Raw genomic sequence first — 18299 nt, forward strand, 5'->3', positions numbered from 1 at the left:
ATAGTCAAGTGATCCGATCAAAACATAATTTCACCAAGAGGCCAGGTAAGTTCGATCAGTGGGAGGGTCTGCCAAAACTTGCCTTAGACACCATCATGAATGGCCAGGTAAGCGGGCTCCCAATTAAAAACCACCGGTCTGGTTTACCTTAGACACCAACTGGTTTAATTAGTTTCGATTAGATCAACCTAACAGTTCGTGCTAGACCGCTTAGCCAAGAATCAAGTCCATTTGGTTCTCGTTAAAGACATGGACTTGACCAACTACAACTATTGTAATTGATCTAGAGAATCCTTGACCTAATCTAAGACAACAATTGATTAGATTTAGTCAATTCTCTATTAAGTCCATCTTTAATCTAACCATAGGTCTAACCCAATTAATGGACCTAATTTCCACTAACCCATTAACCCAATGTGTTATGATTTGTGTCTTAGGTTCTTCAATTCACAATCCTAGAACCTAATCAAATAACTTCTTAATTCTTAATTAAGTTTTGGGCTGAGGGTTGGGTTTGGCTTTTCAAAAAATCATTTTCATATTTGTAAAATAATTTTACAATATGATTCTATTAACCATATTGCATGTTTGATTCCGAATCAAGATGCAAGTGAAATAAACATGAAACTACTTTAGATCTAATCTAAACAGGTTCATGTAATTGAAACAATTTCAACTTTAAACAATTTCTTTGCACAAAAATTATTAACAAAGAGATTTTATTTTAGATTTAAACATCTTTTAAATCTAATAAATCATAAATTTAATCTAGATCATATCTAACAAATTTATGATTAAAGATAGATCTACACAAACTAGGACAACCTTTGCACTGTAAGGGGTAAACCTTACAGCAGGACAACCTTGCAGTTTGTGATTGATCTAAAATTTTAATTTCAGATTTAATAATCAGATTATAAATTAGATCTAATCTAAAAAATAATCTAAGCATTTATAAATAATCATGTAATAAAGAACCTAGGCTCTGATACCAATTGAAGGAACCAGATCTAGGGTTTCAGGGTTAGATCTTGAAACTTTTTCAAGATCATACAGCGGAAGACTAAAATAAATCAAAATTTATTTTTTAAGATTAGAAAATCCCTAGATCTAAGATCTTATTACATGATTATTACATAGCATTAAATCAAAAATTAAAATATATATAAATATAGTATGAACTACATGTTGATCATATCAACATGTTTCTATACTAGCTACATCTAATGTATGTATTAAATAATAGATCAGATCTATTACCTTGCAAGTTAGATGCTCTAACCTCGCTGATCCGGGCTTAAGGATGATGTTGCAAGCCGCACACGCGTCCGGCCTCTAGGAGTCATCCACACGAGCCCACGAATCTCGATCAGAAGTCCTGCTTCAGGAAATCAGCACAGTATGCTAGTACTGCGCTGATCCTTCTTTGATGGTTGATCAGGTGCCTCCTTCTTCTTGATTTGGACTCTTCCAAAGATGGAAAGTAGAAGGAGGAGTTTCAGATCTGAGACGCTCTCAGGAAACTCAAGATAAAAGGAGGAAAGATATGAAAATAAAAACCCTAGAAGAAGACCCTCTTCTTCTTCACGTTTTTCTCTCTAGACACCCAAACTTGCGTCTTTTATATCTCCACGACCCAAAGGTATTTCTCTCTGATTTTTGGATAGCAGAAAGGCCTCTCAAATATCTATCTCTTCTTAAAATTTCATGAATAAACTCGTCTTATATAGAGAGATATGATAGAGTCCTTGTCTAGGTCAAACACCTAGTCAAGGCTTATCCAAACATGGCAAGTAAAGGGATGCCCAACTCTTGAGCACCTCCTCCATATTTTCGTGCATGGATCACCAGAAAAGGGTGTACAATATAAACCCTAAAAGCCACGAAAATTCCAAAAAAAATTTGGATAAATTCGGTGCAAAATTGAAAGAGTTTTGGATTTCTAAAACTCTATCTCATAGAATTCGAAATCCAAACTTATTCCTTTTAGATTTGATCCAAATCACCTTCCATGTAAGAAAGAAGAGAGGAGACCTTTTGTGAACGTGGGAGAGATCTGGGAGAGGGCTTTTGTCACACAAAATAAGTGGAGATTGGCGTTGAATAAGAGAGAGGGCGTGGAGAAGGCTTATGTGGCGCAAGGTGGAATCCTAGTCCTACTAGGATTCTGTCTCATAACTTGTTTTAATTTAGTTTCCCAAACCAAATCAAATCAAAATTAGATCAACCCAATTAAAATAGGTCTTAACCCAATTAAGAACCTAATTTAATCAGATTAAATTATATTTAAATCTGATTTAATTTTCTAATCAAATTAGAAATTAGATTGACCCAAGTCCTAGTTGAACTAGGACTAGTTTTTCCTTGCACTTGGCTTATCCAATAAACCAATTGGACTTGATCCAATCAAGCCCAAACTAAATCTAATTAAATCATATTTAATTAGACTTAATCTCAGCCCATTGGCTTAATCAAATTAAGCCAATTAGCAATCGAATTACTAATCAATCCTCCTACAACACTTGCACTGGGTTAAATGTCAATCGTATTGATCATTTAACCCTAGAACGATTCTTAATCGTTGATCAACCATCCGATCGGATCATGAACTCTAATGTGTGTGACCTCATAGGTCCGAACCTAAGCCGGTAGCATAGGAACAAATTTCTATACCAATCGAAGTGACCATCTAGCAATGGTACCCGACGACCGGATAGGTCGAATGTGTAGAACAACATCCTTAGAACCCATGCGGATATAGTTTTCATATAATTCATCCCCTTGACCAAAATGATCATAGGACACCCCAGAGCTCAACTGTCAACTCTGATTAGGTTGTCCACATTGTATTTCAAAATATCAAATCCATCTGATGGATTACCCTGGCCAAGGTTTTGCTAAATTGAAATACAGCGACTCATTCTTCTCCAACTCTTGGAGTGGTCAATCCCATCTCGATCACACTCTGACTTCGCAAGTACTTGACTGTGCCCAGAAGCCTTCCGTCCCTGAATTAGAAATTCAGTTAGTCCGGTACCAAAGCACAGTGAGTTGCTTGCAAGTCACTGAGGTGATCTCAAGTCTAAGGGACACTTATACCTATATCCCATCAGAGACATTCTCGACAGCAGAATGCTCTGGAGTTGGTCACGTTCAATGACGATGTACCCTAACATCTCACCTGTATGCCATACCAGTGTCTCCACACTCCTTGGTTAAGAGGACAACCAACCCATATGGCCTACAGCGACCTATGCTTGATAGAAGCTGTCGTCCTTATTAACAGCCTATCATTTGGTCGTGAACAGTTTTAAGGACTAATCGATAAATTCTCTCTTTATCGAACTTAAATAGTCCTAAGGACTTCATCATAACAACGGAGTTCATTAGAAGATGAAAGCTTATGATGAAAATGCCAAATATATTTTATTTATTAACAAATCAATTACAATACTTGGTTGCTCAACCGTCAACAACTTGACGATTGGCTTTTTGGGACACATTTCCCAACAGCTTAATGATTGGACTACGGTTTGTTGTATTATGCTGATGGCGATGAATGATGAGTTTATCCATCATTTCGAGAATGCTCAGCCACAGGACATGTTGCAAATGTTGAATGAGTCCTTTGGCACACCTGATGATGTTGAGAGGTATAAGACTAGTTGAGCCATCTTCAACACTTGAATGAGAGAAGGAGCATCAGTTACTGATCATGTATTGTACATGATCGAGATGATTGAGTACCCAAGCAAGCTCGACTTTCTCCTGTATGAGAAGTTGGGGAAGGATGCTATTCTGAACTCTCTGCCCAAGTATTACCTATCTTTTCTTACTCATTTTTAAATGACAAAGCCTGCACTTAACTACCATAATTTACTGGGGTTACTACAAAACTTTAAGAAGGATCATCAGCTCTAAAAAGAGTCAGTGAATATTGTGGGAGAGTCTTCTTCTGGACGTCGATCCTTTAAGAAAGAAAAGAAGAACAAGAAAAAGATGCAAAGTGCTGGGGCACCTAAGCCCAGTCAGACAAAGAAACCCAAGTCTGACTAGAGTTAGATGGAATGCTTCTACTGCAAGAAGCAGAGGCACTGGAAAAGAAATTATCTTCAATATATTATCTCCCTAGATCCGAACAGATTGAGAAAGAAGCAAATTGTTGCTAGACAAGGTAATTATATGATAATACCTTATAATTTCTCAATTTATGATTCTACTACCTGGATATTAGATACCGAAAGTCTTTTTAATATTTGTAATTCATTGCAGGGTCTGTAGGTTAGTAGAAGATTTGAAGAAGTTGAAAGGTTCCTTATTGTTGGAGATTGAAGACCAATTTCAGTTCTAGCATTAGAGACTATTAAGCTTGTATTCAAGTCTAATGTAATTATTCTAAGTGAATGTCACTTTGGTCCTTCCTTTTTATTGAATATTATTTTTGTAGGCCTTTTGGCCATGTATAGTTATAAAATTTTAATAAAAAGAAATAATTTTAATATCATTATGAATGATGTTAATATGATGAATGGACAACTAAACAATGGTATTTACATATTATCACAACCTATTAGTGTAATGTACACATCTAACAAATTCCCTAAAATTAGTGATGTCTCTGATATCTACCTTTGGCATTATAGATTAGGTCATGTTAATAAGAACAGAATAAACAGGTTGACACAAGAAAAAATCTTCGAAATCAGTGATTGTAAATTACTCCCAACCTGTGAGTTCTGTCTTCTTGAAAAAATGATCAAACCACCTTTTACTGGAAAAGGTGAGCGAGCCAGTGAAGTTCTAAGTCTGATACATACTGATGTATGTAGACCGATGAACATTAATGCTAGAGATGAATATTATTATTTTATTATATTTATAGATGATCTATCGAGATATGGGTACGTCTACTTAATGACACATAAGTCAGAATCATTTAAAATGTTCAAACGATTTCGTAATGAAGTAGAGAAACAAACTGAAAAGAGTATTAAAACTCTTTGGTCCGATCGAGGAGGAGAATACCTCTCCAGTGAGTTTCTGACATATTTAGAAGAGAATGGGATTCTCTCACAATGGACCCCTCTTAGAACACCACAGTATAATGGTGTATCGAAAAGGAGGAATCGAACCATGTTAGACATGGTTCAGTTCATGATGGGCTTTGCAAGTCTATCGATTTTTTTTGGAGATACGCACTCGAGTCAGCTTGTTATATTTTAAATAAAGTTTTGAGTAAGTCTGTAAGTAAAACACCACATGAGATGTGGACAGGACGTAAGCCAGCACTCTCTCACCTGAGGGTTTGGGGATGTCCGGCTTATGTCAAACATTTGAAAACTGACAAGCTTGGACCTAGGTCTGACAAATATCTATTTGTAGGGTACCCAAAAGAGACCATGGGATATTACTTCTACTTTGCTGATGAGTAGAAGATGTTCGTTAGTAATAGGGCTCTTTCTAGAAAAGGAGTTCCTTGGTGAAGGAACTAATACCTCAAAGATTGAACTTGATGAAGTTCGATCGGTAGAAGAACCGACACAATCTAATAAATCCATAGGGTCGGACTTGATTAGATCAAATTTGAAACCTATTGTAGAAATATCTTTAAAGAGATCTGGTAGAGTACTGCGTCAACTGCATAGATACTATGATTTTTTAGTCTGAGATAGGGATCCAGTTGAACTTGATGAGAATAATGAGGATCCGATCACCTATATGGATGCGATACAGAGGTCTGACTCCGATAAGTGACTAAAAACCATGAAATCCAAAATGGAGTTCATGAAAATCAATAATGTATGGACATTGGTTGACCCACCTGAAGGGGTAAAATCCATAAGGTATAAGTGGATCTTCAAAAATAAGAGGAGCGCAGACGGGAAGGTGGAGACCTATAAAGCCCATCTGATTACCAAGGGTTACCGTCAGCATTATGGTATTGACTATGACAAGATATTTTCTCCTGTGATAATGCTTAAGTCTATTCAGATTATGCTTGTGATAGCAGCACATCTGGACTATGAAATCTGATAAATGGATGTGAAAATAGCCTTCCTAAATGGAGAGCTAAAAGAAGTATATGATATAATCTGAAGGTTTCATATCCATAGATGAGTCTAAGGTGTACAAGCTTCAAAGGTCCATCTATGGACTTAAGCAGGCATCTCAGAGTTGGAACATGTATTTTGATAAATAGATCAGAACGTATGGCTTCATTAAGAATGGAGGAAAACCCTGCATATACAATGGGTTAATAACTCTGTGGTAGTATTTCTTATTTTATATGTCGATGACATTCTTTTAATTGAAAATGACATCCCTGCATTATAGGGAATAAAAGTTTGGTTGTCATCACAGTTCTCCATGAAAGACTTGAAAGAAGCATCCTTTATCCTTGGGATGAAGATTTATAGAGATAGATCTAAAAGGTTGCTTAGATTATCCCAGTCGATGTACATTGATACTGTGCTGAAAAAGTTCAGCATGGAGAATTTGAAAAAAGTTTATCTTCTGATAGACCAAGAAATTTCTCTCTCGAAGAGTGATTATCCGACAACTCCTAAAGAGAGAGTGTATGAGTAGAATTTCATATACTTCAGTAGTGGAATCTATTATGTACGTCATGACATGTACGCGATCGGACGTGGCATACTCATTAGGAGTAGTGAGCAGATACCAGCCCGATCCAGGTGAGAATCACAGGAAGGTCGTAAAGACCATCCTTAAGTATTTGAGAAATACTGAGAATTAGTGGTTTATCTATGGAGAATTCGACTTAAAACTTATAGGATTTACAGACTCTAATTTTCAGTCGGATCATCACAACAGCAAAAGCATATTAGGATATATTTATATCTTAAACGGTGGAGCAATCTGCTGCAAAAATTCTAAGCAGCATACTGTCACCGACTCTACTTGTGAGGTGAAATATATCGCGGCATCTGATGTTGTGAAAGAAGCTGTGAGGCTATGAAAGTTCATTAACGAACTCGGAGCGGCACCCTCCCTTGATGGCTCCGTCTTATTGTATTGCGACAATACTGGTGCCATTGCTCAAGCAAAGGAACCAAAGTCACATCAGTAGATCAAGCACATTTTGCACCGCTACCACCTGATCCGAGAGATCGTGGATCGAGGTGACATCGAGCTTCAGAAGATCAACGAAAATGAGAATCTAGCTGACCCATTTACTAAAGCCCTTGGCGTCAAGGAGTTCGAAGACTACAAATCAAGATGGGTATACGATACTGCACCATTGGCTTTAGTCCAAGTGAGAGTTGTTAGAAATTATATCCCAAAGCCAATCGTCAGTCTGTTGATGGTTGTACTTATTATTATAATTGTATATGAATTATTGAATTAATAAATATTATTTTATATTTTTATCACTTTGTACATCTCATTTTGAACTCTTATTATGTGATGAAGTCTTTAGGACTATTTGATTCGATATAGGAGGATATATCGTTTAGTCCTTAAATGAGTTCGCGACTAAATGATATGCTATTACTAGGACGATAGATATATCAAGTGTAAGTCATTGCATGCCATATAGGTTAGTTATCCTCCTAACCAAAGAGCGTGGAGACGCTGGTATGGTATGTAGGTGAAATATAGGAGTATATTTCAGTGAACGTGACCAACTCTGAAGTACTCTGTTGTCTAAAGTCACTCCAAAGGGATATAGGTATAAGTGTCCCTCCGATCTGAGATCACCATGGTGACTTACAAGCAACTCACTATGCTTTGATGTCGGACTATCTGAATTTTTAATTCAGCGATGAAAGATTTCTAGACATAGTCAAGTACTTGTGAAGTCGGTGTGTGAGTCAAAATAGAATTGATCCCTCTGAATAAGTAGGAGTTAATGTATCAGTGTGTTTCTATTCAGTAAATTTTTGGTCGGGGTAATCCATGTGATGGATTTTGAAAATTAAAATACAATGTGGATGACCATATCAGGGTTGGCAGTTAAACCTAGGTCACCTTGAGCATTTGGATCAAAGGAATGAATTATATGGTAACTATATTCAAATAGGTTTTTGAGTGTTGCTTTGCATATATTTGGCCTATCCGAACGTCAGGTACTATTGCTGATGGTTACTCCGATTGGTACAGCAATCAATTTTTTGCTATCGACTTAGGTTCGAACCTATACGGTCACACACATTAGAAGTTCCTCTTCGATCACATGGCTAATCTAAAGAGTCCCAGTCAATGAAGACTCTAGTGAAAAATCTCACTTGACAGAACTCTGCTGAAGAGTCCCACTGGATAGGGACTCTACTGAAGAGTCTCACTGGATGGAGACTCTAGAGAAGAGTCCCACTAGACTTAGACTCTATCATTAATAAAAGATTAATTAGTGATTAAATCATTAATTAGTTTAATTTGATTGAGTATTAAAGTCTAGATCAAGTCTGATTGAATTTGATTCAATCAAGTCAAGTCTGATTAGGTTATGAGATAACCTAATCGGTAAGGGAGAAATGATCCTGATTTGATTGGGTCTATAGCTCAATTAATTTATTAATTTAATCAAATTTAATTAAAATTATAGAATTATAATTAGATTAGATTCATCATATTTTATTTGGGTCTAATTGGATTGGGTTTGAAAAAAATCTAATTGGTTAAACCTTAGAGTCCCAAATGAATAAGACTCTATCCCTTGCGCCACCTAAATTGTATCACATCTTTTCTCACCGCATAAAATTAATTTGTATAAGAGAAAATCAGAAAATAATTCTTTTTTTGTTGCCCATTAAGGATAGAAATTGGTTAGTTTTGATTTGAATTCAAATTAGTTTGAATTTCAACTTAGTTTGAATTCAATTGTTTGGTCTTGATCTCCTTCCACACGTTGGCTGCTTTTGAAGGGGTCTATTGTGTATGAGAAAAAGAGATCTTTCTAATTGATTTTCATACTCAATTTTCTCTGGTAAGTCTCTCTTTAAGTTAGATAAGGGTGAGAAAAAATTGGAGTCAAATTGAAATTCAAAAGAGTTTAAATTGCAATAAACTCCAGCCCTTATCCTATTTTGTTTGGTTTATGCGACAACAAAAAAAAAGCCATAATTTTGTGTGCCAAAAGAGGAGAGCTTTTCACCATGAGATACTAGAGAGAAAGAGGGTCAAAAATACCTTTCTGGGATGTGAGGATTGGGTGGGTTTCCTTCCTCCTTGGTGTGAACAAAAGAGGAGACCATTCTCCTCTTGGGTGAGAAACCTAGAACTGTTTTAGATTTTTGAGTGAGAAAAAAATCAAAGAAAAGAGAGACTTCATCTAATTTTTCTTCACTATCCAGCATCCTTCTCTGATCCATCTTTGACATCGAAAAGGTTTGAAGTAATCAAAGAAGGAGATCAAGTCAGATCTATCATTAGAATCCGACTGCGCGAGCTAGCACTCCTATGGAGGGCTGATCGGTCCGAGGGGCTTCGTGTGGACCATCCGTAGATGTCGGATGCTTGTGTGGCTGCTCAATATCAGTGAGAGCTTCATATCATACTTACCAATAATGAAGATCATTAACCCATGAAAAGGTGATGAGTTCTGAATTCTACCGACATAATCTAAAGGTTAGATCAAATTCATGGCGTCGATGTGATCGATGCAGTTTTTTATTTTATTTCAAATTTTATATGTAAATTTTTCTTATCATAGATCCTTAATGATAGTTTAGATCTAATTTAAGGTATGATTAGAAGATTAAAATATTTAATTTTTTATTATTTCATTATAAAATTTTAAAAATACATGCTTTGAACAACCTATTTTTTCTTCAAGTTGTAGATGATTGTATTCCATACAAGTATATGAATTATAAAATAATAAATATTATTTGACAGATTTATCATAAGGAATACATCTTTCAAAATAGAACTTATATATTATGATGAAATCCTTAGAACTACTACCAAAATGATAAAGGAGGATTTTTATTATGTGGTTCTTAAATTCTACTCACGACCAAATGATACAATTATTACAAAGATGATAATTGTAATGAGTATAGGTCGTTGTATGCCATATTAGTTAGTTATCCTCTTAACCAAGACGTATGGTGACATGGGTATGGCATATGGGTGATATGTGGGGTACATTTCACTGAGCGTGACCACTTCCAAAGTACTCTACTGTCAAGGACTGCTCTGATGGGATATGGGTATAAGTATTCTTCGGACCTGAGGCTGCTTCAGTGACTTGTAAGCAACTCACTGTGTTTTAGTACCGGACTATCTGAATTTCTAATTCGTTGATGGAAGCTTTCTGGATACTGTCAAGTACTTGTGAAGTTTGAGTGCGAGTCAAGATGGGATTGACCGCTCCAAGTAAAATTGGAGATGATACATCTGTTTCAATTCAGCAAAACTTTGGCCAAAGTAATCCTAGTGAGGAGTCACAAGATTTTTAAGGTTGAGACACAATATGGACCACTCTTCTTGGGTTAACAGATTAACCCTTAGTCATCTTTGAGCATCAAGTGTCAAAGGGATGAATTATATGGTAACTATATCCACATGGGTTCTAAAGTGTTGTTGGGTATACATTCGGCCTATCCGATATCGGATCTCATTGCTAGATGGTTACATTGATTAGTACAAAAATTATTCTTGTGCTACAGACTTAGGTTTGAATCTATCGGGTCACACACATAGAAGTACCTGTCTGAACGATGATTATGAATCGTTGAAGGGTTTAATTATCAATTTGATTGATGATTAATTCTATGCAAAGGTTACAATAAATTATTTACTAATGATTGATAAATTAAAAAAATAATTAATTAATAATATAATATTAATTAGCTCAATTTAATTGAGCAATAGGGTTTGAATTAGATCTAATTGAATTGGATTCAATTAGATTGGTTTTGGATTGATTGGATGCATCCCTATTGAATAATAGGACTTATTCCAAATGATCTCAGGGATGTAAATTAAAATCTATGTTGAATAGGATTCAATTATTTTATATAGATTTTGATTGGATCAAACTCTATTGGATAATAGGCTTGATTGGATTAAGCCTTATTATCAAATAGCTTCCCTGATATCCATCAAGAATTAATCCCTGAATAATGAGGTTTTAATCTAACTAATTTCAAAATTGATTGAAGCTTAATAATTGGGCTAGGATCCAATTAGTTAGTTTGTAATAATAATTTTCTAAGTTAGTTAGGATTGGGTCCAAGAAGTAGTTAGAATTTGATCAAGATCTTGAGTCCTATTTGGAATAGGACTTAACCAACTTGAAACACCCCATGTGATATATTCTCTATGCCCTACTCTCTCATTAATGTGAGATCTCCATGCCCCAGATGTGCGCCCCCTCTCTTCCTTCTGTGAGAGAAAAGGAGGCATCCCCCTTTCTCCATGTTGCAAAGAAAAATCAAGAAGGGGCGTCCAAAGAGTTGGACACCCCAATTCCACATGATGCCATCCCTCTTCTCCTCCCCTCTTGAAAGTTTTTTGAGATATTTTGTTGCTAGTTCTTGAGCATCAAAGAGGGCTTTTTTTGCTAGTTTTACAGTAGAAAATTGGAAAAGAAAAATTCTTCCCAAAGAGAGAAAGATCAAGGAAGAAGAAGGATCTTCTTTCTTATGCACAATCTTGAAGAAGAAAGAGTTTTTTTTTTCAAAATTTTTCTCTATTTTTATTTAGAATAAAAATTAGATTAGATCTAATTTTTAATATGAGGATTTAGAGAAGAAATACTAAAAAAATCTGGTTGGATATTTGGGGCTCCCTAGAGTTTTAGATCAAAGAAGAAGAAGGGTCTTCTTCTTGTGCACAGCCTTAAAGAAGTTCTTCTTCTAGATTTTTTTTATTTTTTTTAAGATAAAAACAAGATTAAATTTAATTTTTAATATCAAAATTTAAAGAAAAAATATAAAAAAAAATTGGTTGGGCATAAAGGGCTTCCTGAAGTTCTAGATCAAGGAGAAAAAGGGAGAAGAAGAGAGAAGAACCGTTCTTCTCTTGGATCTCTCTTTTTGATTTTTTTAGAACTCAAAAATCTATATGATTTTTAGTATGAAAAATTAGATTAGATCTAATTTTTATCATAAAAAATAGAGAAAAAAAGTTCTTCTCAAAGGTGTGAAAGGAAGAGAGAAAAGTTCTCTCTTATGCATAAAAAAATTGAGAAGAAAGGGTTCTTCTCTTGATCTCTATTGTGAAGATCAGATGCATGGATCTAGAAAGAAAATGAGAGGATCTCCTTATTCTTCATCTTTGTGTTTTTTTTAGATCAGCCAATGCATGTGTCTTCACGAGCTAGCACTCCAGAAGATTTAGTTTTGCATACTGCATATTAGTTCATATCATAGATCTATATGATGATTTTAGTTTGATCTATGCATGCATTGTAGATTAAATTATTTAATTTGTGTATTTTCACTATAAATTTTTAAAATGCATGACAAAACCATATTTTTCTTCAATGGCTCAGAGCAGGTTCATTATGACATGAATATATATGCATGTAGGTTAAAATCTAAATTTAGCAATGTATAAGATATGTTATAATCTGATTTAGATATGATCTAAGTAAAATTAGATTAATATAATTTAGATTAGATCTAAATTTTATATATATGATATGTGAATTAGATAGAATTCTGAGTAGCAAATATTTGATTGGTAATCATCAGGCGTCCAGTCATAGAAAAGAAGATTACATAACCTTCTTTCATTCAATGGTGTCTTCATGTATGTAGGGTGCACTGTGATCCATGAAAAGAAAGCAAAAGAGAAAACTTACTTTTTGCAAAATCTAGATCTTGAAACTCTAGGTGTTGTTGTATGTGATATAAGTTGTGAAGAAATTAATTACATCTAATCTTGATTAATCAAAATTATTTTCATTGAAAATCATGAAAATTTAGATTTGATCTAAAAGATTTTATGATTTAATGAAAAAGGTTTACATAAGAAATTATTTCATAATCTTAACCCATATTGATGCTATACTTAATTGAGAATTAAGAGATGTATTTTAGATCTAGAATTGTGATTAAAGATCAAATGATATTACATAAAATATGGAGCATGGGTTAGCTCAAATCAAGTCCTTTTAATTAGATTAGACCTAAAGTTAGAATCAAAGATCTAATGGACTAAAAGAGTAGTTGATCAAATCTAACAAATAGTTGATTTAAATTAGATCAAGGATACTCCAGATCAAAAAAAAAATTTATTATAATTGATTGAATCCATATCTTTGATCAAATCAAATGGATCTTGATTGAGGCTCAAATGTTGAGTCCAAGTCATTAGGTTGATTAGATCGTTAGGTGACTCGAGTTGACTCATGTTGTTAAGATTAATCAGTATGATTGATTTAGGTGCCCTAGACTGACTTGTCTCTAATTCTTCTCATGACTTGGTAAAGTCAGTGGGAGGATCTATGACATGCCGGTTGGACCCACTAGTCACTAGTCCTTTTCATGACTTGGTAAAGTCAATGGGAGGATTTATAACTTGTAGGTTGATTAATATTTTATAAAATAAATTAATCAAATCTTCTAAATTATTAGGTCCATAAATGAGCTAATTATGGAGATAATTAGATCATAGCCTCCCATTAAGGTGCGTGATAATGAGTCCAATATTTCAAATAGGCATTGGAGGCGCCACACGCCTGGTGTCTATTACGTATTGAAATTATCATCCATTATATGACCATCTTATTGTACCTTCAGATTAATGCTCAGGTTGGTCGAGCCACACTTAGATCTGGACATCCATTTTGTTGGATGCACTTGATGTTGTCATGTTAATGGTTGGACCTAACCAAGATTTTCAGTGGAAGCACCACACACCTGCTGAAGGGATGTCTGGGGCAAAATTTGATTGCTAGAAATTGTTTGAAGAAATAATTAGTTAGAAACCTACCCATGGATGCACTAGGGTTGGCCAAGCCATACTTGGGCTTGAATGCAGTCTGTGTGGATTCTAGCACCCACTAAGGAATTAAAGTAATTCTTTAGATTGGAGGTAGAGGCTATCAATTTGTATAAAATAGTGGGAGAATCTTTAGACTAAAGTCTAAGTCTTTAGGCTTAAAATAGTTCATATACTAATAGATCAATTGTTCTCTTTATGAAAATGGCTAGAAAATAGTCGCTCTCTTCACTGTTAAACAGTGAAAATATTATCAGACCTAACTTCGATAGTCAGTATCAGAAGTTGAGTATAGTTTTAGGACAAATTGATCAAGAAGTCTCAGGCTAATCCAAACAGACCTAAAAGAGAAATCAGTAAATAGTTGCTGGTCAAGATAGTTATATGATAACTTCTTGAAATTTCTCTATTGGTAATACTACTATCAGGATATAGGATACCGACAGTATAAGTCATGTTTGTAAATAGTTGCAAAAAACTTTAGGATAGTAGAAGATTTGAAAATGACAAGAGACTTTTGAGTGTAAGATATGGAAGTCTGTTCCAGTCTTAACATTAAGAATCGTTGAACTTATTTTCGACCTTGACGATGTTGTTTAAGTGATTATCACTATTGTCTAATCTTATTGATGGTGTCAATAGGAATGATTGTTGTAATATTATTATGAATGATACTACAATAATGAGTGTATAATTAAAAATGATATAAACTCAATACGCAATATCATAGCCTGTTAGTATAAAGTGCATGTCTAACTAGTTCTCTAGATTAGATAATATCACTGAAGCCTGCATTTGGCATAATTGACTTAGTCACTTTTTGTTGGAAAGGATGAATGAGCAGCGATGTTCTGAGTTTGGTACATATTGATGTATTTACACTGATAAACATGAGTGCTAGAAGAGGGCTTACTACTTCATTAAAATCTCTGACGACCTATCTTGACATGGGTGTGTCTTGCTTATGAAGCACAAATCTAAGTCGATTGAAATGTTAAAATGATTTTATAATGAGATAGAAAAATGAACTGCAAAGAGTATTAGAATTCATCGATTTAACTGATGAAGTGAATACCTTTACAGTAAGTTTTGACATATCTTGGAGAAAAATAGATTCTCTCTTAATGGACCTTTCCTGAGATATCACTCTATTTAAAAGGATGTCTGAAAGAAAGAATCAAACTTTATTAGACATGGTTTGGTCCATTAAGGGTTTGCTAGTCTGTCTGAGGTTATATTTTAGTGACTACTTGATATGTGCTCGAAAATATTCTGAGCAAATCGGTTACCAAATCTCCATATGAGATATGGACTTGATTAATTTGATGCTCGCCTACCTTAGGGTTTGGGGTGTCAAATTTATATGAAATATTTATAAATAGATAAGCTTGAATCTTGGTTTGATAAATATTATTTTAAAGATATTTCTACCTTTCTGATGAACATGAGATGTTCATATATCTTAAGGCATTCCTTTTGGAAAAGAAGTTCCTTGGTGAAGGAACTGATTCCATTAAAAGCAAGCTTGGTGAAGCTTGATAGGTAGATGAACCAACTCTGACACAAACCAACAGAATTGAAGTTGATTAGATCAAATTTGAAGCCCGATGTAAAGGCATTTATGAGTAGATATGGTAGAGTACCATATCAGCCAAACAGATACTTTTATTTCTAGATTCAGAATAGAAATTTGATCTCCCATACGAATGCTATACAAGGATCTAATTTTGAGAAGTGGCTTGGAGCCATTAAATCTAAAATAAAGTCCATCAAGATCGACAATATATAGACATTCGTTGATTCACCTGAAGGGGTAAGACCCATAGGGTGTGAGTGGATTTCAGATGGATAAGAGGTGCAGATAGAAAGGTGGAGACCTATTAATTCTGTCTGGTTGTCAAAGAATTTCATCAAAATTATAATATTGACTATGATGAAATATTTTTCTTGCGGCAATCCTCAAGTCCATTTAGATTAAATTAAACTTCTCAGAGTTAGAATATACATTTTGAACGTATGGCTTCATTGAGAATGAAGAAGAATCCTGTATGTACAAATGGACTGATAGTTCTATAAAAGTATTCTTTATGTTGTTTGGATGAAATTTTTTTAATTAAGAATGACAATCCTACAGTACAGAGAATAAAAGCTTGGTTGTCATCTCTATTCTCCATAAAGATTTGGAAGGTTATGAGAACCATCCTTAAGTATTTATGAAATACTAAAGATTAATGACTCATTTATGGAGAATCTGACTTAAAATCTATAGAATATTGATTTCAGTTTTTAGTCAGATCGAAATGACAAAGTTATGTTAGGTTATATTTTTATCCTAAAAGAGAAGCAACATGTTGGAAAGGTTCCATGCAATAGTCAGTAGCCAATTTTATTTACAATACAGAGTTCTTTGTGGCATTTGATGCTGATAAAGAAGTTGTTTGGTTATGGAAGTTCATTAGCGAGCTTGGAGAGGCACCCTCCATTGATGGTCCAGTCTTTCTGTATTAACAGCACAACTGGAGCCATAGCTCAAGCTAAAGAATTGATGTCCCATCAAAGAACCAAACACTTTCTGTATTGCAATCAACTTATTCGATAAGATCGAAATAAAATCGATCTTAGGAAGATCGACTGAAAGGAGAACTTGACCGACCCATTGACTAGAGTAATCAGATCTAATGAGTTCGATGATCTAAAATGGAAGATGGATATTTGATATCAATCTGATTGGCTTTAGTCCAAGTGGGAGTTATTGAGAAATATATCCTAAAACCAATCATCTAGGTTATAGATGATTGTGTTCTATACAAGTATATGAATTATAAAATGATAAATGTTATCTGGCTGATTCATCATAAGGAATACATCTTTCAAAATAAAACTCATATATTATGATGAAGTCTTTAGAACTACTACCAAAATGATAAAGGAGGATTTTTAACATGTGGTTCTTAAATCTTGCTCACGACCAAATGATACAATTATTACAAAGATGATAATTATATCGAGTGTAGATCATTGTATGCCATATTAGTTGGTTGTCCTCTTAACCAAGATGTGTGGTGACACGGGTATGGCATATGGGTGATATGTAGGAGTTTATTTCACTGAGCGTGACCACTTTCGGAGCACTCTACTATCAAGGATTGCTCTGATGGAATATGGGTATAAGTATCCCTCAGATCTGAGGCTGCCTCGGTGACTTGCAAGCAACTCACTGTATTTGGTGCTGGACTATCCAAATTTCTAATTCGATGATGGAAGATTTCTAGATACGATCAAGTATTTGTGAAGTCTGAGTGCGAGTCAAGATGAGATTGACCACTCCAAGTAAAATTGGAGATAATATATTATTGTGTTTCAATTCAACAAAACTTTGGCCAAAGTAATCCTAGTGAGGAGTCACAGGATTTTTAAGATTGAGACACAATATGGACCACTCTTCTTAGGTTGATAGTTTAACCCTTAGTCATCCTTGAGCATCAAGAGTCAAAGAAATAAATTATACGGTAATTATATCCACATGGGTTCTAGAGTGTTGCTGGGCATACATTTGGCCTATCCGGACATCGGATCCCATTGCTAGATAGTTATATCGATTAGTACAGAAATTATTCTTATGCTACCAGCTTAGATTCGAACCTATGGGGTTACACACATAGAAGTACTTATCCGATCAAATGGCTGATCGATAATTATGAATCATTGAAGGGTTTAATTATCAATTTGATTAATGATTAATCCTATGTAAAGGTTGTAATAACTTATTTGCTAATGGTTAGTAAATTAAAAGAATAATTAATAAATAATATAATTATTAATTGGTTCAATTTAATTGAGCAATGGAGATTGGATTAGATCTAATTGAATTGGATTCAATTAGATTGGTTTTGGATTGATTGGATGCATCCCTATTGAATAATAGAACTTGTTTCAATTAATCTCAATGATGTAAATTAAAATCTATGTTGAATAGAATTCAATTATTTTATATAAGTTTTGATTGGATCAAATTCTATTGGATAATAGGCTTGATTGGATCAAGCCCTATTACCAAATAGCTTCTCTAATATCCATCAAAAATTAATTCCTGGATCAATGGGGTTTTAATCTAACTAATTCTAAAATTGATTGGAGCTTAATAATTGGGCTAGGACCCAATTAGTTAGTTTGTTATAACTAATTCCTAAGTTAGTTAGGATTGGATCCAAGAATTGGTTAGAATTTAACCAAGACCTTGAGTCTTATTTGGAATATGACTTAACCAACTTGGAACACCCTATGTGATATATTCTCTATGCCCTACTCTCTTATTAACATGAGATCTCTATGCCCCAGATGTGCACCCCCTCTCTTCCTTCCATGAGAGAAAAGGAGGCATCCCC

Source organism: Elaeis guineensis, chromosome 9, assembly GCF_000442705.2.
Source record: "Elaeis guineensis isolate ETL-2024a chromosome 9, EG11, whole genome shotgun sequence".
NCBI lineage: Eukaryota > Viridiplantae > Streptophyta > Magnoliopsida > Arecales > Arecaceae > Elaeis > Elaeis guineensis.